Source organism: Vespa velutina, chromosome 15, assembly GCF_912470025.1.
Source record: "Vespa velutina chromosome 15, iVesVel2.1, whole genome shotgun sequence".
NCBI classification, from domain to species: domain Eukaryota; kingdom Metazoa; phylum Arthropoda; class Insecta; order Hymenoptera; family Vespidae; genus Vespa; species Vespa velutina.
In genome coordinates, this window is record NC_062202.1 from 4,381,287 (window position 1) to 4,408,643 (window position 27,357).

The following is a 27,357-nucleotide window of genomic DNA, read 5'->3' on the forward strand; positions in this document are numbered from 1 at the left end:
AGAATCTCGGAATTAAAGTCCTGAGACACGAACGAAGGTTAGCCGACGTTTATTCTTGTTCGCTCGTAAATATCGACCATCAATCTCATTTGCTTACGTACGTCGTTAAAAAGACTCGACGAAATGGATTTTCACGAATGTGAGAGAAAGAGAGAGAGAGAGAGAGAGAGAGAGAAAGAAAGAAAGAGTCAGGGGAAAAAAAAATACGAGAGTAGGGGTCAACTCTCTAGGGGGTCGTCCACCCCCGCTGCTCCCTACTTCTCCACCCTTTTGGATTTACAGTATATTCCTTCCTTATCCGAGCGTGATCTTTTCGAGAACGTAGGCTCATTTAAAACAATAAACCGGGACAATTTCATAAATTTCGCCGCGGAAATCTCGGCGGATCTTGGGGAGAGTAATTTTAATCAGGAGTGCCTGGCCTCGCCACAGGACGTCCTCGCGAGCGTCGACCATCTTCTTCTCTTAAGGAAGACCCTTTTTCTCTCTCTCTCTCTCTCTCTCTCTCTCTCTCTTTCTCTTTCTCCATCGCGAACGAAATTCGTGGGCCGTGCCACTAATTTACCGCTACCTGGATACATAACCGCTTACACGGCCTCGTTGTTTTCTAACTTGAGTTACGACGACGATGGACCAGAAGCGGCAGCGCCGGCAGCCCCTCTCTCTTTCCAGCTGTGGGCATAAATAATTCTGGTCCCTGGCTTCGAAAGAAAGAGAGAAAGAGAGAAAGAGAGAGAGAGAGAGAGAGAGAGAGAAAGGAAGGAGGGGTGGTCCATATTCTTCCCTCTATCCCTTTACCTTTTGGGTTAGTCTTTTCGGTACGTGCCTCCTCGTTATAACGCCCTATCCACGGACGATAACGCTTCTTTATTTTTGTTTTCGTTTTTTTTTTCCTTCTTTTTCACCGCTTTTTCTTGCCCTTTTTTTTTCTTTCCTTCTTCCTTCTTTCTTCTTTTTCTACCTTCTTTTCCGTGATCACGTCCAAACGATAATTTCATCGTGATCGTGAGAAAGAGAATTCCTATCGCAAGCTAAATCGGGGGCGGCAGCGGTGGCTGCGGTGGTTATAGAAACTTACGATCCTGTTTTTTCTCTCTCTCCCCCTCTCTCTCTACTTTTTTTTCTTACCTCCTTTTTTTCCCTTTCTTTTTTTATTTTATTTTATTTATACTCCTTTTATCCTATTAACAGCATGGATCAGATTTTTCCGAGATTAACCGGCCGAATTCCTCGTTAAGCTACTACTGTTGTCGTCTCTCTCTCTCTCTCTCTCTCTCTCTCTCTTTTTCTCTCTTTCATTTTCTTTTTCTTTCTTTATCTGTCTCTCTATATGTTTGTTTGTCTCACTGTCTTTCTCTCTCTCTCTCCCTCTCTCTCTCTCTCTCTCTCTCTCTCTCTCTCTCTCTCGCTCTGTCAACCAACTTTGTAAATGGTTACCGAATTCAATACGATCAGAATTTGAAATAAATTATTGATGCTATCCACCGATCGTGGAATTCCTACAAGAAATAATTACACGATTCGTATGAAAATTTCAACGGGTCAACGTATATGAAAGCAACCAGACTGAATAAAATTCATAAGAACGGTATACGAATCGGCGTTATAATGATTATAACGACGATTGACGACAACGACGACGACAACGTCAACGACGTCGAAGATTTGCCAAAATGATTATTATTATTATTATTATTATTATTGTTATTATTATTATTATTATTATTATTATTATTATTATTATCTGTCTCATATTATAGTCAGTGTCTGCGTACGTTGCTGTCGTACGGATAAATACCTAACTCATTATAAACTTCAATTATTTTTATTTTTGGTAGGATATTTTTATAATTACTATAAATATAATATATTATTTGTTCATACGTAGAGCAATCAAAAAGTTCCCGGGATTGTGGTATAGGACAGTAATTGGTAAGACATATGGCAACGCTAACCTACTCACCTTCGAAGTAGAATCCGTCTGCATGCGTACACAGACATTTACACACGGACAGACACACTTGTTACATCGATCCTGTTATTATTGAAAACACCGATAATATGCTTCTTTTAGAATCTTCCAAAGTTTGATTTGATATTCTCCATGATTATTACGGAACAATCAACAACAACAACCCATGAGTACCAATTTTCAAGAAAACAAAGGAATTATTTATTTTTGAGAACAATGAAAAATAAGAGAAGGAGATCCCCAGAGTACAGATATTTAGATGATAGTTGGTGGTAATGATTAGATGATGGTTAGGTGATAGTTGGGTGACGATAAGAATGATTTTTTATATGACAAATTGATCCATAACAAATGACGTTTTGAGGACGATCGAACATTAAAAGATTCCAAAAGAAATCTACTGTTAATTCTTTCAATGATACCAGATTCAACGCAACAAATGTACATATGTACGTGCGCAATAATCCTAGTTCAAAAGTAATTAAGTAAACACTGCCATATTTCCTATCATTACATAGTGGTGTGTCACAATTCCAAGAATTGTTTAAATACCACAGGTATATTTGTTTGACCCCTGCGACACGTGCAGACCCGTTTACCTATTCACCCTTGACTCGGAATTCGCCGTAATTAACGTTCATTACTTTTAAATCACCTCTCTTCTTTCTTTGACATTTTGTCAAGCTTGCGTAATTTAATACTAATCAACACGGTGAAAACGATGTGCAAGATTTGTTCTATACAACTGGCTAATATCCAATCAACTGTGACATTTGCGATACTGGTTCGCATTAATCTTGTTGTTCACGAATTGTTCATTCTTACATCGATAACAAATTCTTAGATCGCACGAAACATAAGCTATATCAAAAAAAAGAAAAAAAAAAAAAACATAATCCAGGTCGAATCTTTTAAAATTATTCAGGATATTATAAAATCTGAATTAGGAAATGAAAGAGATCAGAGAAAAATTGCATGAGTGGTATTAAGAACGTGTCTTATCAAAAGGGACTTTCAAGTCTGCTACTTATAACGCCTATATAATAAAGGATAGACTATCTTATGGTACACTTTGTATTTTTTTTTTTTTTTTCATTAATTAGATATTTCACTCAATTGTCTTCAAAAAATTGTTAGAAAAGAAAAAAAAAATTCTTCACGTCGTCAGATTGTACCCTTCGAAATAACATAACTTTATTCTGAGTATTTTTTCCGTAAAACCAAAACTAACGGTGGTAAATAAATATCTGAGATGATAATAATTACTGACTCATTCACTCGAATACCTTAATCCATTTAATATGTCTCAGAAAAATTCTATTTATAGCTATTATTACGGGATTAAAGCCAATATTCCCGAGTATAGATCTCACGATGAGGATAATAATAAAAAATGGATCCCTCTTGGGCCTCCTATTCTCTATTTCTATTTGTTAATTTTGTTAATACTTCTATTGCGATTAGATTTATTAACCATCATGTTACATTTATCACCTTCCATTGATTCATCAAAAATTTTATTGAATTGATTGAGGATGAAAAAACTAGCTCATAGTATTTATAAATATTATTGCAGCGTTTGCTAGAATTCGCACGGACTCTATAAGATATTATTTAAAAAATGCTATAATATAATTCGATAGAATTGAAAGTTATAGAAAATTAAATGGATTAAATGTTAACAAAAAAAGAAAAATAAGGACCAAATGATTACGGTTTACTTCCATATTACCAATTAGAAATCAATCTTCAAATTAAATATTATAACTAAAATATTAGACGGCTTATAATTAGTAATGGAAAAAAAAATTCTTATCGCTAATTAAACACCTCATTTTTAATGAGCAATATAACTTTTCTTTTAATTTTTTTTTTTAATCCGCTCTTACTAATCTCATATTATTTTACCAATTATATTGCACATGAACTCGAATAATGATTATCAGAGATTGATATTATATATATATATAGACTAGCGCAAAACTTTTGACTTTATTAGCCATGTAATCGTAATAAATAAATTAAGATCACTCGTCATAATGGGAAATGTACTGTCCTAGATATATCGAACTTTCTCTCTCTCTCTCTTTCTCTCTCTCTCTCTCTCACACACACACACACACACACTGTCTCAGATATAGAAATGAATATTCCAGAGAGATCGAGGTCTGATCCGACGTGCCACAGGGCCACTCACTTGGATCATCATTTATTCAATATATTTTTATTAATGACATTACATCTCTCATTAAACACGATCTGTTTGTAAATTATGGCCTACGACTTGGAAATATTTCATAAAATTAAATCTAAATTTAAATGATACTAATCTACAACAAAACGTAGCGAACATCAACTAATTGACATAAATCTAATCATACGAATCTAAAAGCTAAAGTAATTTTGTATGTTTCTATCGCAAGCGAACACAACTATTATTATATCATTATACAATCGATAACATTATCTTGATTTTTGTATGACATCATCGTTGTGCGATATATTGAAATCACGTTTACTACTACCCTATCATTTACGATACATTGCAAACAAGTTATTATTTTATTATTTTCAGTTTATAATATATATAGCTATATCTGCAATTTCATCGTGAGATTGTCATCAATATTTTAAAATAATGTTGAAAACAAAAATCAATTTTACCACACTCTTGTACTAGCACATTTTGAATACTATTTAGACATTTTAAATCCCTATTTAAACAATAGAAAAAAATCCAATATAAATTTGTCTCCCATAAAATTGACAAACTTATTTCGAAAACATAATTACAATCCGATCTTAATTTCTTTTGAACTATTAACTAAAAAACTTATTCAGCATAGGCTTACATACATATATCTAAGCTAATGTTTATCTTTAAAATAATGAATAATTATATCGACTGACCTGATATTCTTGAACTTATGATACTCGATATTTTACCTAAAGTATTTATGAAATTTCTATGGTATATTCATACATCTCTGAACGTAATCAATATTACCACAAACAATTATATCGATTCGATTTTTAATCGTCAATCTACTTGATTCTTTTTACGTTCTTAAAACCGTGCGAAAATTGTATGAGGTAACTCAACACTAATTCTCCGATCATAAATAATTTATTCCTTCTTTCATATATACAAATCTTTCTCTGTATTAGTATTTAATTTTATCGAAGGATTTAACCGGTATAATAAATATTATTATTATTATTATTATTATTGTTATTATTATTATTATTGTTATTATTATTATTATCATTGCTATAGATAAGTTGACATAAATTTTTGTCAGAAATAAGCAGGCCATATTTAAGTCGATCGTGAATTATGGCCGTCGTAGTTACAAGTCGCACAATAATTTATGATTTATTCGAGCAAGCTTTTATTTTTTCTTTTCTTTCTTTTTTCTCTTTTTTTTTTTCTTTTCTTTTCTTTTTTTTTTTTTTTTCAAAGAACGTTGCAACCGATAGTCGATCGTTTCGAGATATTATTATACATTTACCAACTTGCCTTTTACCTTTATATCGTTCTACCAGTAAGAACGCAATTATGTCAGTTCTCTTCTCACTATGCAGGCCACTCTCACTAATCCAGTAATATTTCATTTTATCCGTTTCGTGGAAGAACTTTTAAAATGAATAAGAAAATCGTATCGTCGAACGGCTCGATACTTAGCGATAATTCATTAATAATACTGACGAGAGCACGATATATAAAAAAGAAAGAGAAAAAAAAAAAAAGAAGAAGAAGAAGAAATGTAAATAAAGAGAAAAAAAAAGAAGAGAAAAAAGAAGTAAAGAAAAAAAACAAAAAAGATGAAACGATGCCGATCGAAGAAACGCGACCGATATACGACCGATGGTAAAATCGGATGAAATATAAGCGGCTAACATTTTAAAACTTTCACTCGCAGTTTCCCACGTGATGACGCCAGAACGAACCGTCACTCCCGCACTAACACTCAATGACCGCCTGTCGATTACTCAATGACTTATAGTTACTGTCTTTAAATACGAAGACATCTTTGCCGCGGCATTAATAGCTATGATTTCTCGGCACCGTGATGCGTACGCAATGGTTCGCGTGAAATGTGACCGAGCTTATCTCCGTGCTAGAAATTTTGAAATAACCGCACCGAAATCGTCCTTTGAAATTAATCTCGTCATGGAGACATCACGCGCGTGAGAATGCCGAAAACGAAATAAAAAAGAAGGGGGAAAAAAAAGAAAAAAGAAAGAAAAAAAAGTAAAAAGAAAAAGCAAGGAAGAAACAGAAAAGAAGGAAAAAAAAAACGCTCGAATAAAATCGTATAATAAAATACGCCGAGCGAATCAATATATATGTTAAAACTTTTTTCGTTCCTAATCTTCTAATTTAATCATATTGAATGTTTCGATTAAAAATAAACTTTATATATATCTCTCTAATCTTCCTACTATTAGAACATAAAAAAAGGAGGATAATCTTAGAATCTATCGAACGCAAGTAATCTTAAATTAAAACGATTGCAAGGTCGAGAAAGAGGAAAAAAAGTATACTCGAATAAAACCATATAAAATAAAGTAGGTCGATCGGAAGGATATCACTATGTTAAATTCTTTTCTTTCTCAATCTTCTAATTTAATTATATTATATTTTTAATATAAAAATATATATACTGAACAGATTATCATATATATAAATATATAGATACTAAACACTAAAAATCGGTCAATGTCCACGCACACATCTTCTAATCTCTTTCTTTTCTTAAAGCATATAAAATAAATTGATATTCTTAAAATTTATCTAAGATAGAATGTTTAATTCTAAACGATCGATCATTAAAATGATCAAGTTAAAACTATTATGTATAAGTACGATAATAAAAAAGAATAACACACGAATAAAATTATACAATAAAATATGTCAAAAGAATGATATCTCTCTATTAAAACTTTTTTCGATTCTAATCTTTTAATTTAATTATATTATATTTACAATCATAAATACTGTGTACCTATCTAAAGCATTATCATATATTTAGATACTGAAATAAAAGTCGGCCAATTCTTATACACATATACTTGGAATTTTTTATTTTCAAATCATAAAAATAAACCAACATTCTTAAATTCTACCTAAAATCGACAATCTTAAATTAAAACGATATAAATTAGAGAGAAACAAAAAAGACAATCAAATAAAATACGTCGAATAACATTTCTCTGTTAAAATTTTTTTTGCTCCCAGTCTTCTAATTTAATTATTTAGAATTTTCAATAAAAAATATTTATTGCTAACCTACACGTTATCATATATTTAAATATTGAATATTAAAAATCTGCCAATTTCGAACACACACACACACACACACACAGAAGAGGATCTTCTAATCTCTTCCTATTCGTAAATCATTAATAAACAAATATTCATAAAATCTATCTAGAACAGACAATCTCAAATTAAAACGATTACAAGCTTGAGAAAAGTAAATAAACCATAAGTATATAACAAGACATGGTAGAGCGATATCCGAGTGGATGCGCGAATTCGAGGAAGAAGAAGAAGACGAAGAAGAAGATGAAAAAGAAGACTACGAAGAAGACGAAGAAGAAGAAGAAGAAAACGTAGCTTCTAAGGTTTGCACGGGCGCCTTAATTGGTTTACACTCGCGAGTACGAGACACGTATAATAATTGCGGCTGGTACGAGCACGCGCTCTCGCCAGGCGCGAAGGTGGATACACGAGACTCGTCTTTTAAAGCTTGCCACGACGGCGGCTAAATTATACAGGGCCCTTAAAGATTCCTTATTGTTAGTCGAGAAGAAGAACTCGGGACACAACGTTGCTCACGTACGCCAATAACAACAACAACAACAACAACAACACAGCAACAACAACAACGATGACGACAACGACAACGACGAGGACGAAGACAACGACGAAGAGAGGACAGAAAGGTGCGCAATATTATAGAAATTGCTGTAACACCATACCGATCACGTAGCAGCGTGGCGGACGGACTCGCTCGAGCGAGCGAGAGAGAATTCGCTCGATGATAATGACGGTTATATACAATACGTACATATATCTACCTATGTAAAGCTAATGTATATGTATATTGTAGAGATATATATGTACACTATATACACGGAACTCTTTCTTTCTTTCTTTCTTTCTCTCTCTCTCTCTCTCTCTCTCTTGTGCTTGGCTGGTGTGAATGAAGAGGACTAAAGATTACAACCGTTGCAAATTGCTGTCAATTTTGGAGATTTTTAGATAGCCGTCTCTCCTTTTTTGACGTATGAACCGATGCTCACCAATCATTGGTTTGTAAATAATGACGACGTAACTCGTGCTGGATCTCGTAACTTGAGATAGAAAGAGAGAGAGAGAGAGAGAGAGAGAGAGAGAGAGAGAGAGAGAGAGAAAGAGAGAGAAAGAAAGGTATGTAACGTAATCGTCATATTGAACGTATCAAGCGCTATTAGAAATTCGATAATTAGTTCGCCTCTACGACATATATGTATATTTAAATATATATTATATATATAAGTATATATATATATATATGCATTTACAATTATATACACCAGAATACGTACATGCATTCTATGAAAAATATGTAAGTAGATATTGAATGATTTTATCTACTTTCCCCCAGAAACAAGAAAGATTCGAAAGTGACCCCATATTGAGGTCATTAATCGAGAAGAACTCGATAGCAACGGTACGTTATATATATATATATATATATATATATATATATATATATATACCTATATTGTATGTATTAAAATTATGTGATTGGCACCTCGATCTTTCTTATTTCTTCGAAATAAATCCATGAGTTTGTATCGATCGTTATTCTCTGGAAGGAGTCCAACGAAATCGTAAATAATAGGTAGAATAGATCGTGGTATAGGACGTTTTGTTTGATGGTCGGGAAAAAGAGAAGAAAAGAAAAAAGGGAGAAAAGAAAAATTACGTAGGTATATCGGAGAGCTAGGAAGCAGATACACAATGGCACATAATCCAACGTAGACAGCGTGTAGGATGAAGTCTTCCCCGCGAAGCGACCATTATCGTTATGATCGCGGCCAGGTAGATGCCACCCCGTGATTACCGTATCGGCGGGCGATCGACGGCGACAGGACTCGCCATTATGCGATCGACACCTTCCGAGACACGTTCGCGCCGTAAATCATCGGCTAAACGGAAAACCCCCTCGGCTGTATTTACGGTCAAACCGTACAGATACAACAACTATGTTGCACATGTGTATTCTATCGATACATATCGTATGTGTGTGTGTGTATGTGTGTGCGTGTAAAGTCTCATACGAGTTTCACTACCGGCTCTATACGGAAACGAATGTGTTTTCTATGTTAAGTGTTGTTTTCCGATCGGTCAACCCGACCTCTATAAATCGACGAATTTATATGGCTTTCTAAAATATTTCGAAACGAATTTCGGAATGTTTGAATAAAAAAAGAAAAAAAAAAAAGAAAAATAAATAAAAGAACAAGATAAAAGTAGAAGAAAAAGAAAATATCTGATATCATTCATAAACAACATTATAGATATTAATCATATGTTCTTAATTAGTATTGGGTAATTTAGTTGATGATTACGAATAAGAATGATAATTAATTATACGGTTATACTAAAATAAACATTCATAATATATTCGAAAGAAATAAACACTGTGATCTATAGCAAAGAAGAATGTAAGTATTAGCCTTAATCTATAAACGGATTAAACTAACGGTGATCTGTAAACTATTGAAAAAAAAAAAAAAAAGAAAAAAAAATGATATCCTAATAAGATTTATTTAATTGTTATATCGATATATTTAATTTAAAATATCTATAATAATTATTCGTTTATGTTACAAATAAAATTCATGATGTCGATATCGTATATATTAGACGTATTTTCTAAAAACAAATGGTATTACTCTAATTTATAAATGATATAAGCTAACGTTTGTCTGCTTGTCTCCTTTCAGATCTTCCATTGAAAATATTTCGAAGAAGAATATTAAAAAATGTTCGATTTCAAGAGAAAAATAATATCGTTGATGAAAAAAAAAAAGAAAAAAAAAAAAAAAAGAAAAGAAAACGACAAATTAATTAGATCCCTTTCAATTACTTATCGTTGAGATACTCGACTAAAAATATGCGAGATAATTGATGAATTCAATTATACTACAGTAAAATAAAACATCTAATATGAAAGAGAAACCATCGTTGCGTACGCGCATTCGTGTATTTGTATATACGATATGTGTGATAATTATTCGGCTATACGAGAAATAAGACATATATTCCAAGAGAGAAGTAATACGTTTCATTGATCAAGGACAAATGTCCTTGCAATTCTACGAGCCATATAAGCATTATAAATTAACACTCATCTGTTGTTTACGTTCTTGAGCAAGTTAGAATTTCCTGGAACATCAACAAAAACATAGCGCCGAGTTTTAACACTTACATAGTTACTTATCGCTTAATCTTATGTACGTATATACATATCCACGTACATATGTATATATAAAGCTTTTTTTTATGACTTCGATCAAAGCTGAAAGACTTAAGTAAAGTAACATTACGCGTATACCGTATGAAGCAAACGAATCGACGTGAAATAATACTACCCCGTATAATCTTTGATGTATTATCTCCAAACTCATTAAATCATCACGTAATTGATTAATAAAACATGATAAAAATGAGAAAATCGTAAAATTATAATTAGTATAGAATAAAATGTCTATATGCGAGAAACAAGAAAAAAATTCGATAGAGTATTATTGAAAAAATAATGATGAAATATGAAAAATCGATATTACCCAACGTACGACTTATCTCATTGTCTGGTACATTATTCTCTATCCCTCTTCTGTGCCATCTTGTCCTCTTACTTTTCGAAAGTTCACCATTTTGATATATGTAAGTACCTATATAGGACACATAAATTACACACTATGACAATTTCGTACTAAATCATATCGATCACTTAACGATCTAAATTACATTTTGAGACGCCAAAAAGACGATAAAAGAGAGTCGTGGTCATAAAAAAAAAAAGGTTGGAAAGTAAGTGCACGAAATATGATGTAATAGCTGACGTAATGACTCACGAAATAGACGCTGACAAAGTAGTAAATTTCATTTTCCCTTGTATATCTTGTTTGCGAAAATGTAATGGCTTGGAAAATCGTTACATCAGCTATCGATTGATGTACTTGGCGACGATGAACGATAAAGATAATAAAATAATAACCTGTAATTAAGAGAACGACGTGCAATTCGTGGAGCTCGTTGTCGTCTACGAACTAACATGGCGTAGTATTCGAGCCGCCGAAAGTGGATTAGCGGCACGCATGCGCATAACTCTGTTCTTCTTTATTACGCAAATCTGTAAATTAATGTTACCTATGAAATATAACCAATCAAAAAATATATTAGAGAATATATTACAGAAGTTATCGACACGTATACTTTATTACTAATTACCGATATATTAAATCGAATTAATGCAAATCTTATGGAAATGACGTTCAAAAATATGGAAAAGTGTTGATAGTGTACATTACGTATATATGAATGACGTTATCGTCCGAGTAGATATCTTTGTATATGCATGATGTGTATAAATAATTGTACTACACAGTCCAAATGATCAATTATAAATTATGAACATATGAATAATAAAATAAATAGTTTCGCAGAAATATAAATTAAATGTGAATTTATGAAATACGATATAGATACTTCGACATTACGAAATATAGGGTGTGACATATGACTCGTATCAAAATTGTACGAGAAGAAGAAGGAGAAAAAGGAAGGAAGAAAAAAAAAAAAAAAAGGAAGAACGAAGTAAAAAGTCGAGAATTTAATCGAAACTAACCATTATAACGAGTTATTCTAAAGTAATAATTTTTTCTTGACATCATCTATTTAATCCTTCGTTCGAAATCAATTTATTCTCTTGCTTTTAAGTTAAAAATATTTCGCTATCAATAGAACGCTGTATATATTCGCTATACATAGAACGTTTTCTATCATGTCGTGAATAGATTTCTCATGAGAACGAAGAGCCACGTCGATCGTTCCCGTGGATGATCGAACTCGTCGATGACGATTCCGAAGGAATCGAATGGAATCGAATCGAACAGAATCGAATCGAATCGAATCGAATCGAATGAAATGAAATGAAGTGAAATGAAATCGAATGAAATCGCGCTCGTTCTGCCATGCATGTGCGTGAATCGCGCACCTGATCGAGGATACAGATGTCTCGTTCATTATGACACAGAACGAGCGAAAGAAAAGCAAGAGGTGGATAGGGACCTGTCGCTTCGGGAAAGGCATGAAATTCCTGCCATTCACGATGTCAGCTATTAACGGACACGTACGGCTCTACATCCTTTACAAGTCAGGTGCTTTGTAGCCGGTCGCGCTCTATGGCCCCTCGCCACGCTCTAACCGCATAATCATCCACGATGGGCCGGTAAGCAACGTTATAATAACGTTAGTATTTCAAATTACTCGCTAAGAAGCCGAGTCGACATTTTCTTTTTTCTTTTCTTTTTTTCTCTTTCTTCTCTTTTTTCCTTTATTTCATTCTTTTTTCACCGATCCAGCAACTCCCCCTGCTCATCACTTCCCTTCCGCCCCCCCCCCCTCCCCATTCTCCTTGCTGCTTCCCAAAGATGCATACTCTCGAAAATGAACAAAAATTTTTACTAACAATTTAACTATTCGCTGTCATCTAACTTCTTATTCGAGGACAAAGCCACGTAAGTACTTAGGTAAGTATATTTTAACATCACGTGTCGGCTCGTATTCGAAGGAAATTCTAAGAAACTTAAAGGCGTGCAATAAAATGGCCACGTATCCATCTTGCTATTTCATTCGTCTCCTCTCTTTCTCTCTTTCTCTCTTTCGCTATCTCTATCTCTGTCTTTCTTTCTCTGTCCGTCTTCTTCTTCCTTGATTGCCGAAGTCGAGGTCGCGGCGATAACGCGATATTCTACCGCAATTAAGATAAACCGCGCTGAATAACACGAGAACGAAGTCGTAATTAAAGGCACTCGAGTAGAGAGAGAGAGAGAGAGAGAGAGAGAAGGAGAAAGAGAAAGATATATATATATATATATCAAGAGAGAGAGAGAGAGAGAGAGAGTCGTCTTTCAGCTACGAGCTCTGAAGCCTCCGTGCCGCTTATACTTCCGGTTAATCCAACCGATGGCACCTGTTAGTCAGTTGCACCATCTCAAAGGCCTGCTCCTTTCTTATTTTAAAAATCAATCCAAAAATAATTCGATCTTTTTCACGGAAAAAAAAAAGAAATCATTTTGAATTATCTTTTCGAATTACCTATCGAATCGTTTCTCTCTTATTCGATCATTAAAAAAATTCTCTTCTGACATCGCTTCCGGCTACAATCGATTGAGAAAAAAAGTTCTGAAACGAGTCGAAAAATCTGACGGCGTTCGTGTAAAAAAGGAATGAAAAAGGAGAAAAAAAAAAACGAAGGAAAAGAAGAGAAAAAAGAAAAAAGTAGATAGGTAAGGTACATAAGAAGAACGCTCATAAATGGATGAATTTATGGAGACGAGGAGGTGAGCGCATAGAGGGAATTAGAAATCGACCTCCATAATAAGGCTTTGGCTTAGCTTTCCTAGGCCGTTATGATAATTCGGTGAAACTGGAATTAGAGTATATAGGTAACCATTTTTCAACTTGTTCTGCTCCTGCTCCTGCTTCGGGCTAAGCTTCTGAATCCAAATATGAGAGAAGACATTGAGAATTTATGTTTTCGGTAGATTCAACCTGCTGAGCTCAAAGATCTCTCTCTCTCTCTCTCTCTCTCTCTCTCTCTCTCCGAGAAAGATAGGAAAGTCATAAGCATAGGTCGTAATTTCTCGTTTTTGAAACGCCCATCCTCTCGACGATGATCCTACATTCTATTTTCTTTTTATTCCGAATTCATTCAAATCTCTGAGAGTTAACCAATCTTAATCTTTCTTTTGCCGATTAATTTAATTTGAACATACCTATGGGCAGTGGGTAGACGATAAGGAAAAAAAAAAAGGAGAAAAAAGAGAGAGAAAAAAATAAAAGAATTTCTAAAAAATTCAAACAGTGTCATCTCTGCAATACCGATCGATCTCTAACCAAGACGTCATATCGTAAATGAAGTTAATCCGTAAGATCTCGCGAGATCATGATGACTCCACGAATCGATACGTACCAAACGACGAATCGTTTACCACCAACGTGGATCCCTCGCTTTCACGTTAATACATTTTTGGAAACTCTCAGAAGGTAGATAGGTAGGTAGGTAGGTAATCATCGTACGTAAAGAAGAAGGAAAAGAAAGATAAGGAAACTACAGCAGAGACAGACGACATTTATTCGCAACACACGTGACACAAAGTACGCCGAAGGCGACACTTATTTTCTCGTTATCGAGATTTCCTTCTTTCAAGGAGGATTCGTCTTTTATAGTATATATACATATATATTTATATAGTAGGTACGTAGACACGTATATGAATAAATCGAACACAATACATTATAGTCGGTGAAGTGTGTTCGCATCGTACAATTTACGATTCTACAGAGAATCGCTCAACGATTCACGGATCATCTCTCTCTCTCTCTCTCTCTCTCTCTCTCTCTCTCTCTTTGTGTGTGTGTGTGTATGTGTTCCTGTCTTTCTTTAGTATACCTATGTAGGTACATAGAATGATGTCGAGTCTCGGGAATAATCGGTTGGACGATCGAGACGAATCGAATCTAACGAAGCATGGAAGTGTAATTATCTACAAAGGCAAAACGATCGATGCGACGAACAACGATGAGGACGACGAGGACGATGAGGATAGTAAAGACGATCTGAGGTTTAACTCGCGACTCAGTGACATTTTCCTAGCATCGATATATCGGCGATAATTGCCCAACACAGGAGTCCGTTAGATCCATTCGGAGATAACTAAAGCACTCCGGGTGATACAATCTGATTTATATTGGACACGACCTAGGTACACACTACGTCGAGCTTTTAAAGGCCTCCACCATCTCCGATAGCAAAAGGATACCAGAGTTAATTGATATTTTATTTAAATCCATGGTTATTCAACGTACGACATCGCCGTCTATTACGACATACTCGGCATTAGGAGGATACGAAACGTTTCATTATAGTTCTCGTCTAACTTTTTATACGATCCTAAAAGATACTGGAGTAAATACTTTAGCCTGGCTATATAGCTAGCGAACATGTTAATTAACACATCAAATACCTTTGGGAATCGTAAACGTGTCGTAGGAAAAAAAAGAAAAAGAAGAAGAAAAAATTTGATTATGTCAGGTATCCTTTCAACTAATCATTCTCGAATCGTCAAGTATTATAGATAAAAATCACTAACAGGATGTTTCAACAAATAACGTTTGTCGAACACGTTCTTTCATTCTCGAACAAAGGCCTACCTGAAAGATCAGAAAAGTCTGTTGTACCCGATAGGAACTTCCTTAAAAGAATCTCGATCTCTGCGAGAGCAAAAACTGATCTTGAGATCGAATGGAGATAGTTCGGGTCAATGTAGCAGCAGTAGTACTGCTAGTAGTAGTGCTAGTAGTAGTACTAGTAGTAGTACTAGTAGTAGTACTAGTAGTAGTAGTAGTAGTAGTAGTAGTAGTAGTAGTAGTAGTAGTAGTAGTAGTAGTAGTAGTAGTAATAGTAATAGTAGTAGTAGTAGTAATAGTATTAATAGTAGTAATAATAGTAGTAGTAATAGTAGCGTATTAGCGACAATTCTCAATCTAATTCTCGAGATATAGATTGGAACTGTGTACTATTATCTAAGTATCTAGAAGTCTAAAAGAAGATTCTAGGGCGGAGTGTACTTTCTCCGTCGAGTCTCCGTACGGTCATAGGGCGTGAGAAGGTACTCGCGATGACGTCAGACTCGAGTCGAACGCGCCGCGAAATAATTGCAGTCTCGTTGCGAGTGGCTGTCTGTGTCATTAGCGATCGAGGAGAAGAAGAAGAAGGTGGAGAAGAAGGAGGAGGAGGAGAAGGAGGAGGAGGAGATCATAGAATTTCGTGTCGTTGCCGTACGAAATGGTCATTAAATCATTATATTTATCCGTCAAGCCGACTCGCCGGCAGCCTCTTGACCTCCCCCAACTCTTTCTTCAGCTCCCCCTTCGCCATTTCTCTCCGCGTGTATGTTTTACACGCGATACCTATAGACGACCAAACGATAATCCGTTTCCACCGATCGAAGGACAAGCTTCAATCCTTATCTAGATATTTTCCTCTTATCTTTTTTTGCTTTCCTCCTCATTCCCACCATCATTCCCTTCGCAATTCCCTCGCTCTCCTCCTCCTCCCCCTTCGTCATTCCTCCCTTTTTTATCTCGAACGAAATTATAGAAAAAAATAAATAAATCAATCAACAAGAGAAAAAAAAAATAAAGAAAGAAAGAAAAGAAAAGTCGTACACATGTGGTATCGTACGCACGCATGCACGCACGCACGCAAGCACGCACGTACGCATGCACGGCATCGTTTTAAAAGTTGTCAGCTCGATGACGCTGCCTGACGACCGCCATATTCTTCTTCGACGTTCGCAGCATACGTAGTACTCTTACTTACTTACGTACATACGTACGTACTTACCTATACGTGTCTTTTATGACACACTCGGCTGCCGTATAAATTTGTTTAATACCACTCGACCCTGAAACAACTGAGCACGGTAATGGAATCTCCATATACGTGATAGTTTATTGCGTCGAAAATTGCACTACGTGAAGACCCTCTCCTACCCCTATCTCTCTCTCTCTCTCTCTCTCTCTCTCTCTCTCTCTCTCTCTTTCTTTCTTTCTGTCTTTCTCTCTTCTTCCTAAAGTCAACCTCGAAAGGGTCCAACTACCGCGAGAAGACGTGTAGAATACGCACGCGCGACAATTTATTATGCTTTACTATTATGACCGAACGTTTCTTTCCCTTTTTCACCATCGGCTTCGCGGTATTCGTTCGTACGAAGTCTCGCCAGCTCGTCAATATCTTCAAGCAATTTTTCCTTACACCCTATAGATACGTGAGAGAAAAAAGAAGGGAGAGAGAGAGAGAGAGAGAGAAAGAGAAAGAGCTCGATAGGGCTTTTAAAGAAGCATCAACCGCGCCGATTCCACAGCTTCCTCGTTAAAACTCTCAAGAGCGTAATCTGCTGCCGGTCGGCTTCAAGATCTTTGCCGATGACTCTTCGAACTTTCTTCTCTGTCTCTGTCTCTCTCTCTCTCTCTCTCTCTCTCTCTCTCTCTGAACCTGTCTCTTCTTTTTCCAGTCGAACCGGACACTTTGCGCCTTCCGCGATATCGACCTTCCTCCTTCTTCGATCTCTAAAGCAGTAACGCATAGCGCAATAACGATTCGTTTTCCAAGAAAAGATCGCGTCATCGCTAAACGGTACGCGTCGCTCGTCGATGGGCCCATCGACGATCGAGATACTCATTCGATACGTCACCACGACTAATAATTATCTTTTATTTCGTCTCGAACAATATAGTGAGATTTTGTCGAAACTTTTTTCTTTTTATAATCTTTGAACATTGCAAACATTAGATTATTTAGGGAATAAATGTATCGTGTCTCGATTGTTTAATCTTTAAAATTTATCTTTCAAACTACATATGTATCTCGATTCAGAATAAACTTTATTATTAGAAACCATCGGAATATAAACATCTTTTTGCCACGAAGAAATGAATTTTTTAATGACGTAAAATTCCAAGGATTTAGAATCGATTAAATCTTTGATAAGATTTTCGATAGAAATTTTATTATCAAAGATCTTTCCTTGGAAGAAGTGATCAAAATGTTTGAGAAAAATAATATCTCATTGACGATAAGTCCGAAGAATAGGCTGACCAATGTCGTACTTGATCATTACAATTAATCGTTACTATTGTCTATGAATTTTCTGAATTGACGTACGTTCATTCGCGGTTTCATATTCATTTACGCGAATTTACGATCCGTTTTACACTCATACGAAAGTGATCATGCAAATTTTTTAAATCTTTTAAACTCAATAATACGAAGTAATTAAAATAGATAAAAAAGCATAAATGATCTATCTAATAATCTGAAGAACAAAATTTGCATTTTTTCAAATATAGATTTTTAATATAGAAATTGTGATAATCTGTAAGAAATCCATAGAATGAAACGAATTCTCGTTGTTATTAATTTAAGATAATTTAGAAGAAATGTATAGAATAAAATGAATTTTGTTATTACAAAATAAACAATCGAAGTTTGTAAACTCGAAAACCTTTACATCGACCTTTTTAATAAAATTTCTTATAAAAACGATAAAGATCGTTCTATTGTCTAAGCGAACGATGATAAATCTATTAAAAAAGCCCTTTATTTTTTTAAATCTGTCTGCAAAGAGAAGAGAGAGAGAGAGAGAGAGAGAGAGAAGGTGGGAGGGAAGGAGAACGAGGAGAGATAGAGATAGAGAGGAATAAGGTATGGTAAAAGTGTGCAGGCGCGTATCGCCGCGTTTCTCCGACGATTGTTATCTCAAGGCGATATATTAAGCGCCATTACCAGTATTTAGAAGGCGGCGGAGGCCTTCGTACGTGGCAGAGTTTGCGTCTTATCGAGATCGCAGGGCGCGAAACGTGGCTCGACTCGAAAGCACGCAGCAGCCGATAAACGAAGATTAGCGCCCGAGTTCCCTTCGGGAATCGAACGTAATTACTCGTGAGAACGAAACAATGCTCGATTAAGGCACGATCGAGTGAGTTAGGAGTACGAGAAAGACAGAAATACAAAGAGAGAAAGAGAGAAAGAAAGAAAGAGATAGAGATAGAGAGAAAGAAAGAAATAGAACAATTTCTTAATAACTTCTCTCATTTATATTTCACGAAATAATTATCTTATAACAAAATAAACACTATTTTACTATCATAGTATGGATGTATATATATAAATATATACACCTATATTCTTGGATAAATAAGTTATGATAATCGAGTGAAAGCTAACAGTCGACGGGAGATCGAGGAGGAACTACCGCGTCTCTAATTACGATAGAACGATAAAGATCGTAAAACATTCTCGCGATATCTTAATGCGAGAATACGCCTATTAATATGCATATGTACGTATCTATATACCTACATATACATATACCTATATATATATATATATATATATATATATATATATATATGTATATATATGTTTATACATATATACGTTGACGATAATTAACCAGATCGATTCTCATTTTCTTCTCATATTTCTCAAAATTCCTATCGCTTTTAACGCACGTCATTTAACGAAAATATCGTTGTTATTATAATTAAACGACGAGTAATTAGTCAAATCGTAAATTCTTCACGATTCTAAAGAATAATATTATAAATTAGGTCTTGACCGTATTCGAATTATCTCGAAAAACTCCTAAGGAGTAGAAAGATTTAGCGATTCTGACGTTAGGCATAGAGAGACGCGAAATGGATGATATCGGATCGGACACGCACACACAGGTACAGGTAAGCTCACCGGTCCCCGGAGTAAATACACGATGGGAGCGGTGTTCGATATATATTTGATAAGGTGGTACACGGCCGGCCAAGCGCTGACAAATCGCCCTGAGATCGGCTAACCGATATCTCGGGACCCGACGACGCGCTGATACAACGATGTATCATGGAGGCCACCGAATAAAACGCATTCGAGAAACTCCCTTGATCTCGAACGTGGAAAACTATCCCAAGCAACTCTAACCATTTCGATAGATCGATCGATCTTCTTCCAAACTCCATTCCACGATCGTTCTTGCAGTTTGTAGAATTTCTTTATGCAGGAGTATCAGTAACAATACGATAAAGTAATAAATATTCTCTTTCGTTAGTTATTCCCATTCATCATTTTATATATCGAAAACGAATATAAATATATTATTACTTTTGGAAATGATGACATTATTAATTTATGTTTTAATTATCATAAGAAAAAAGGAAACAAAGACGAAAGATCTTATTTTAAACGTTGACGAGAGTTTGGATCAGGTACTGTCAAAATAACTGGACAAGTGGAAAGAAAGAAAGATAGAAAGTAAGAAAGAAGAAAGAAAGAAAAGAGAGATAAGGGATTGAGTATAAGAGGCTGATCTCTCTGGGCACACGAGAGAGATCATAATGGAGCGATGGATCTTGGCGTTTCTCCAACGGTTGAGATCAACTTGATTCTTCGCGCGCTAACGTATCTCGAGACGAGATCTCGAGGATCGTGAGCGCGATACGGCAAAATAATGCGAGATAATCTTCGGCATGGCCGAAGCTCCTTCGAAATATCCTTTACACCCACTCGCATTGGACCGATGAACGAAGAAGATCGATAATCGCACGGGTCCTATTCTACCCCGTGAAAAACCTCAACGCGGTAGTCCGTGCTGAGAGTTTCGAATCGTCGAACGGATCAAAGTAATCACCGCCTTTCCGGCAAAGACAAAGATAAAGACATTCGTGATACCTAACGATTATTATAACAGTACATATTTTTACATAGTTATGCTGTTGCGATTAATTACTTTTTTATAGAAATATATACTTTCTATTAACGATACAAGCATTATTTATAAAATAATTCCGGTCCTGCGATTGAAACGATTTGGCCTGATACTTCGTAGATGTAATCCGACTTTCAAATAATTTTAATGTTAGAACTGACATTTATTTAAAAAGTTCATAAACAATACTCTTTGTTTGTTTTCTAATTAAGAAATTATATAAGAAATTAAGTATTCTCCAAATTGTCCTGCTTATTCTTAAAATCATAATTTACTAAAGATTTATCAAAAAATATAATATTTAAAGATATTTATATTCGTGCGATAAAATATCGTTGGAACATTATTGATAAAATAAGTGATACATTACTTCCAGAACTCTCTTGATGAATGGTTCGATTTTTTTTGAAATTAGTTAATCGATCGTAAAATTATAAATTGTTATGTTCTTAAGATGTAATGTCTCCGGCTGCTTACAGAGATGAAGGAGTTTATTTTTTTTTTTTTTTTTTTTTTTTTTTATGTTAATTAGTTTTAATGACAAAAATCTATTATGTACTTTTATAAATATAAAAAGAGAAGCAGACCAACGTGTTCCTCGTGTAACTAAAGATAAACGGAAAAAGAAAAATAAATAATCAGAACCTGTCTTACTTGGTTGCTTGGAAGCAATTAATAAAATAACTCCCACGTCAAATGACAGACACGTCAGATACGATGCTGAATAAAATGAATCCAATATCTGTTACGTCATCGGATATAGTTCAACGAATTAAAAAAACGTAGGATGTTACAAGCGGCAAGTGTAAGAAAATGTGTTAAAAATTCATATAAATCCAAACGTCTCCCTCATGAGACTCCCTCGTTCATCTTCGGATGAAAATTTTTCAGACTTTGTAGTTCGAAAGTTTAAAGAAATTTTTGAGGAAGAAGATAATACTGAATGCGACGGCTATTGGTCGAAAAAAGACGACTGGATTCGATGCGAGAGATGTGATAAATGATTTCACGAAAGATGTTCAACAGTTTTGAATTTATACGATTGCCGCAGATAAGTTTTATACGAAAGAAAGAAATAATTTTTCTTCTTCTTATATTAAAAACCTTTATTTTTTTATTTGGCCCATGACACTATGAATCATGGGTCAACAATTTTTATTTTTTCTTAAAATAAAAATTTTAAATTATCTTTTAGTTTTATCTCGATATTATAATTTCTCATGTATCTACTTTTAAAAATACATTTATTCTCTTTTTTTTTTTTTTTTTTTTTTTTTTTTAACATCTGCATGTAATCGAAATTAATAATTTTTCTTGCTTCTTATGTTGAAAACTGTTCTTTTTTGCTCTACTTGGGACCTGACACTATGAAACATGAGAATTAACAATTTCTTTCTTTTAGTTTTATCTCGTTATTATAATTTCTCATGTCTGAATTTTGACAAATACATTTCCCTTTTTCTTCCTTTTTCTTTGGACATCTATTAAATTTACAATGTACTGATGCTGCAAAAAATAAGAATCACTCCTTGAATTACCCAATAATAAAAATGAATAAATTTGTTTTTTAAATAGTCGTACGATAAGTTAGATCGGTAAACGATCTCATGGAAGAGGTCAATCCTCCCATGAACTTTTTCCATTATTAATAACCAGTACTTATCTAACTCCTACGTGTGCCATGTTGTAAACGTTGCATCTCTCTTACACAAATGCAATTCTTAATAAACAATAACAGATTTCACGACTTCGAAACAGTTATATCTCATTATAAGTTCTTGCTTCTGTTGAACAGTACTTTAGTACTAGTCGCTTTAAGAACTGGATTTCTTGACTCTCTCAACTTTTTTCCTTTTTTCTCATCTTCCTCATTTATTTGCTACTCCTTCCGGTTATGTCTTCTTCTCTCTCGGTAAAGATCACCAATCGATCGTCTATTAGAAATTTAAACACCTGTTGATGAAATGGGTCGTGACGCAATTAAAATAGAGATTCACACCTCCGTAATTGTATATGTGTGTCTATGTTTATGCGCGCGCGCGCGCGCCCGTCTGTGCATATGTGCATGTGCATATGTGTATGTATACGAGAGAGAGAGAGAGAAGACAACTCGACGATAATTAACGACGCCTGGCGTTACCCGATAATCGCTACCTGCGAATCACGAATCACATTGTAACTTCTTCCCTCTGGTCTTTCTCTTCATTTTCTTTTTCATTTTTGTTTCTGTTTGTTTGTATTTTTTTTTTGTTTTCCCTTTTCCCATTTTAAATCATTACGAATCAATAATTATCATTCTTCTACGTAGGTAAAAGATATCCATACCTACAAATACGAACGAATTAATTGCCATAATCTTGACCCAATTAAATTCCACGTAAGTATACCTTTTCAAAATGTATCCACCTGTTAATAGTTTCAGAGGTATGTAAGTCTTTGATTACAAGATTCGAATTAGTTTACTTTGTTAGACGTTTAGTATATAAGTTAGGTAGGTATAATAGCAAAAGAAAAAAAAAGAGAAAGAGAGAGAGAGAGAGTTAAGGACAGTATCCTCGATCTACCTACCATCAGTGTGGTCGACATAAGAAAGCATAAAAATCGCTGAGATACGATCGAGTTGCATTCCGTCTCATAGTTTATTGTCCTGTCGCCTATGAATCCGACCAGAGAAAAGAGAAAAGAAAAGATTAGGTAGGTAGATGGTTATAATATCACATCTCGCTCTTTTCCTTAACTAATCCTTGTCGGTTTAAGTATTTTAATTATGTCGATGTCGTACGGCGCCACTACAGACCAAAATTACGCGGCTCGCTCGCTAACATCGTCGTAACAACGATCGAATGACCTATCGGACGAGACATCGGAATTTCTCATCTACAAAATTCTCTCTCTTTGTGTCTCTCTCTCTCTCTCTCTCTCTCTCTCTCTCTCTCTCTCTCTCTCTCTCTTTACTTCTCTATCTTCTAATAAAAATATAGATAGCGTATTTTATAAATTTAAATTAACTTTTATCGCATAAATAAAATTCCGTGTTTAATACATAATTTTATATCGCGCAAATCGTAACAACGATAAAAATAATAATTATGATAAATGATTTTATAATAAATTGTTTCTTTCTGAATTACTTAAACGATATATATGTATATATATATACACATGTATTTGTACGAGAATTTTTTCCAATTGCTTTGTGACTTTAACGTACTAAAGTATGACTTTTGCATTTATCAGATGTAATGAATGAAGTTGTACAAACGAAAACATATCGTAATGTATTTCTATTTTCGATTATTTGATGTCAGATGAGCTGATAAATAACAACACGTTCATAGTAATTGAAAAGTCTTCATTAACGTGAATCCATCGGTATGCGGTAATTAAAGATATAGTAATCAATGTATGTGGATCATCTGATAAACTCGTTCCTTCTACGATTTTATCAAAAGTTTCAAATTTCTACGTAGTAGTACATACCTACGAGATAATAATGAGATGTTCTTGTCAAAATATACCTCTTTTTTAACGAATAATCGGAGCTGAGATAAATCGTTGTTTATAATACGGATGGTTTCTCTTCTCGAAAAAAAGAGAAAAAAGAAAAGTAGAAGAAGAAAAAAAAACTAAAATTAAAAATATCTACTTCTCAAGGAACGCATATTAAATAGACGCTCTGACGTCTGATCTTTGAACTTATAATATAAAAGATACCAGATGAACTCGTTGTTGAAATACATAAGATCCGCGAAACTTTCAACGTGTCATCGACTCCATAGAAACGTGTAAAGCGAACTAGAAAGGTTGCGGCTAAGCTAAAAGATAGAAATAGAAAGAAAGAGAAAGAGAGAGAGAGAGAGAGAGAGAAAGAGAAAGAGAGAGAAGGTTAGAAAGAGCGCGTATGCCGGTGCCTCGAGTGAATACCTAATTAAGATCTTAATTACTCCTACCTGGTATAGAAGCGTTTCACCTTCGACCGACTCCCACGATGCGGTTTATAAGATTGTTAATATCATCATTTATATCTCGGTAATGCGAGATCGTTAGTGTCCCGAGGCACCGTTTATTATCAGCTCGCCACTGCCCTACGATATATGAAGCGATCAACCCCCGTTTGCTCGTGCAATTCATTTCAACCCTTTGTCACGAGCGCAACCATCGTAATACGCGGATATGTCGAATATATATCGAGTCGATATATTACGATGTAACGAAATTAATAATATGAGATAAAAATTTCTTTGAAAGACCTGAGGTATTCTTTTTTTTTTCTCTTTTTATTCTTTTTTTTTTTTTTTTTTTTTTTTTTTTTAATCAATGAAAAGCAACACAAAAAGAAGATAAGATATAATCCGTATTTATAATTGTATTATATACTTGTAATACATAATTGTATTTCGGATTATTTTCTGTAAGTTAATAATAAAACGCGCTGAATATCACCCTCTCTAAGCGAGTTAGATACTTACATTACAAATGCAATAAGTGATAAATATAAAGGAGACGCGGACGAGAAAATTATCGCAGTTTTTTAGCGCGTAGAGCGTAAATCATAAAAGAGCTTCCATTTCTCATATGTCCAGTCCTGTCACCGATTTCCCGGTGTTTAAATATGCAAACGATATCGTCGAACAATCTTAGAGCTACATACGTTGCGTAAAATACTCGCGCGACATTCCACGCGAAAAGCAATTTTCCTCTTCTCCTCGAAAGGGCACACATTTCAAGAAACTAACACCCCCTTTTTTGAAAACAAGAAAAGAAAAAAAAAAGAAAAAAGATAGGAAAAAATATTAAAAGAAAAATAATAAAAAAAGAGAAGAAAAAACAAAGATAGAAAGAAAGAAAAAAGAGGAAGATACGGCTAGGCAAACGGGCCAGCTATGACCCCGGACTCGTCCTCTCCGTGATTAATAAGTCATTCATTAATATAAATGAATCCTCTTGGCGCGAATGATTTCATGATGAATCGGTTGCATTTACCGGTACGCGAACGCCTGCCGGGTGTGAACATAGCCTCATATACGGAAAATACGAAGCTTGGAAAGAAGAGAGAGAGAGAGAGAGAGAGAGAGAGAGAAAGAGACTCAAATTTATATTCGAATTCTCTCATAGAGAGACGCCTTGAGAGAAAGGAAGAGATAAATAGAGAAAGAGAAAATGATTTATTAATTACCGCGAACGATAACTAGTCTCTTAAATTTTTTTTACAAATTCTCAGTGAAACGGTATACGAATTTCTACGTTTATCATTTACGTTCTTCGTAGGATTGTAAATATAATTAGATAAGTGGTAAATGTAATTCTATATATAAAATGGTCTATTAAAAAATCGAATTCCTCGTTTATTCGTCCATCGAAACGAAACGTATTGTTCGTATTTTCTTGACCTCGCTCTTCTCGGCGCTTATTTGCCTCGACAAAAAAAAAGGGAAGAAAAAAAAGAAAAAAAAAAGCCGTCCACCCGATGACTCGTTAAACCTCCATCCATCTTATTATATTCGCGGAGTGGTATTTAATACGGAGGGAAGAAGAATCTGACGTATAACGTGAGAGAGAGATAGAGAGAGAGAGAGAGAGAGAGAGAGAGAGAGAGAAAGATATATATATATATAAATATATATAAATATAAATAGAGAGAAAGATAGAAAGAGAAGATGATAAGAGAAGAGATTCAGAAGGAAGAAAAGGGAAGAAAGGAACAAACATCAGCTTCGCTTATGTAATTACGCGGACTCTTTTACGTCCTTTGAAAAGATCCTTCAGGCGCGAAAAGGGCGCTAGTAAGTACTTACAAAGAAAGCAGGTGTCGAGTTTCGATTTCTATGGACAATTAGCGTGAGCGCCCGGTTCGCTCGTTTTCTCCTTCTTCTTTAACGAATAAATAGAGAAAGAAAGAAAGAAAGAAAGAAAGAAAGAAAGAGAGGGAGAGAGAGAGAAAGAGAGAGAGAGAGAGAGAGAAAGAGTAGAAGGTAAGATGGTAGGAGAAGGAAGAGGAATCCAAGTTTTCACTGGTAAGAAGATAGAATGTGTGCGCGCCATGCGCCTCCGCCAGCGCATTATGCACAACCCTGTGAATGCACCTGTCAGTGGTCATCATTCAACAGCTTCATTGACCTTAGGATCAATTGGGATGCAGTGATTCTCACGCTCGCGACAGGGACCAAGAAACGATCGTGAAGAAAGAGCTTGGATGCCGAGTTTAACGACTGACAGGCACTGTTCGACGGGGGCGGGGGTTAATGAGACACGCTGATTGGCTCCGAGAGATTCATCGGGTGATTGACATTGATCAATTTTTATCCCATCTTATTTGCATACAACTAGCACGCACGGCCACTGGCGTAAACTTCGTGGACTCTTCTCTTTCTATCTATCTCTATCTATCTCTATTTCTCTTTCTCTCTCTCTTTCTCTCTCTCTCTCTCTCTCTCTCTCTCTTTCTCTTTGCTTTGGGCTGACCGTACAGGAAAGTTACTACTGGCTCTCCGATGTCTCTTCAAATAATTTTTCAACGATCCACGAGTTGTCCCTTACTACATTTAATCCTTACGTTATATACCGTTAGAAATATTCACAATCGTGTAATCGTTAAGAAATCATCTTTAGCAAAAATATAAGCGAAGGATTAATAAATTTTATACGTCGAAACAACGAATCGTGGAAGTCTTCTAATGATGAGGTATAATTCATGAAAAAAAAAGAAAAGAGAGAAAGAAAAGAAAAAGGAAAGAAAGAAATGAAAAAGTAAAGAAAGAAGAATGATAAGAGGGATT

At 34.9% G+C, this 27,357-nt stretch overlaps 1 long non-coding RNA gene across 1 annotated transcript in view; it reads right to left on the reverse strand.

Moving 5' to 3' along the window:
* Window positions 1-11,387, reverse strand: part of LOC124954305 — a 52,246-nt gene extending 40,859 nt beyond the window's left edge. The window contains exons 1-2 of the long non-coding RNA XR_007102513.1: window positions 11,254-11,387; window positions 10,820-10,927 (exon numbers count right to left, since the gene is read on the reverse strand). This is a non-coding gene — a long non-coding RNA (uncharacterized LOC124954305). The remainder of the gene's footprint in view (window positions 1-10,819; window positions 10,928-11,253) is intronic.
* Between the last annotated feature and the right edge of the window lie 15,970 nt (window positions 11,388-27,357).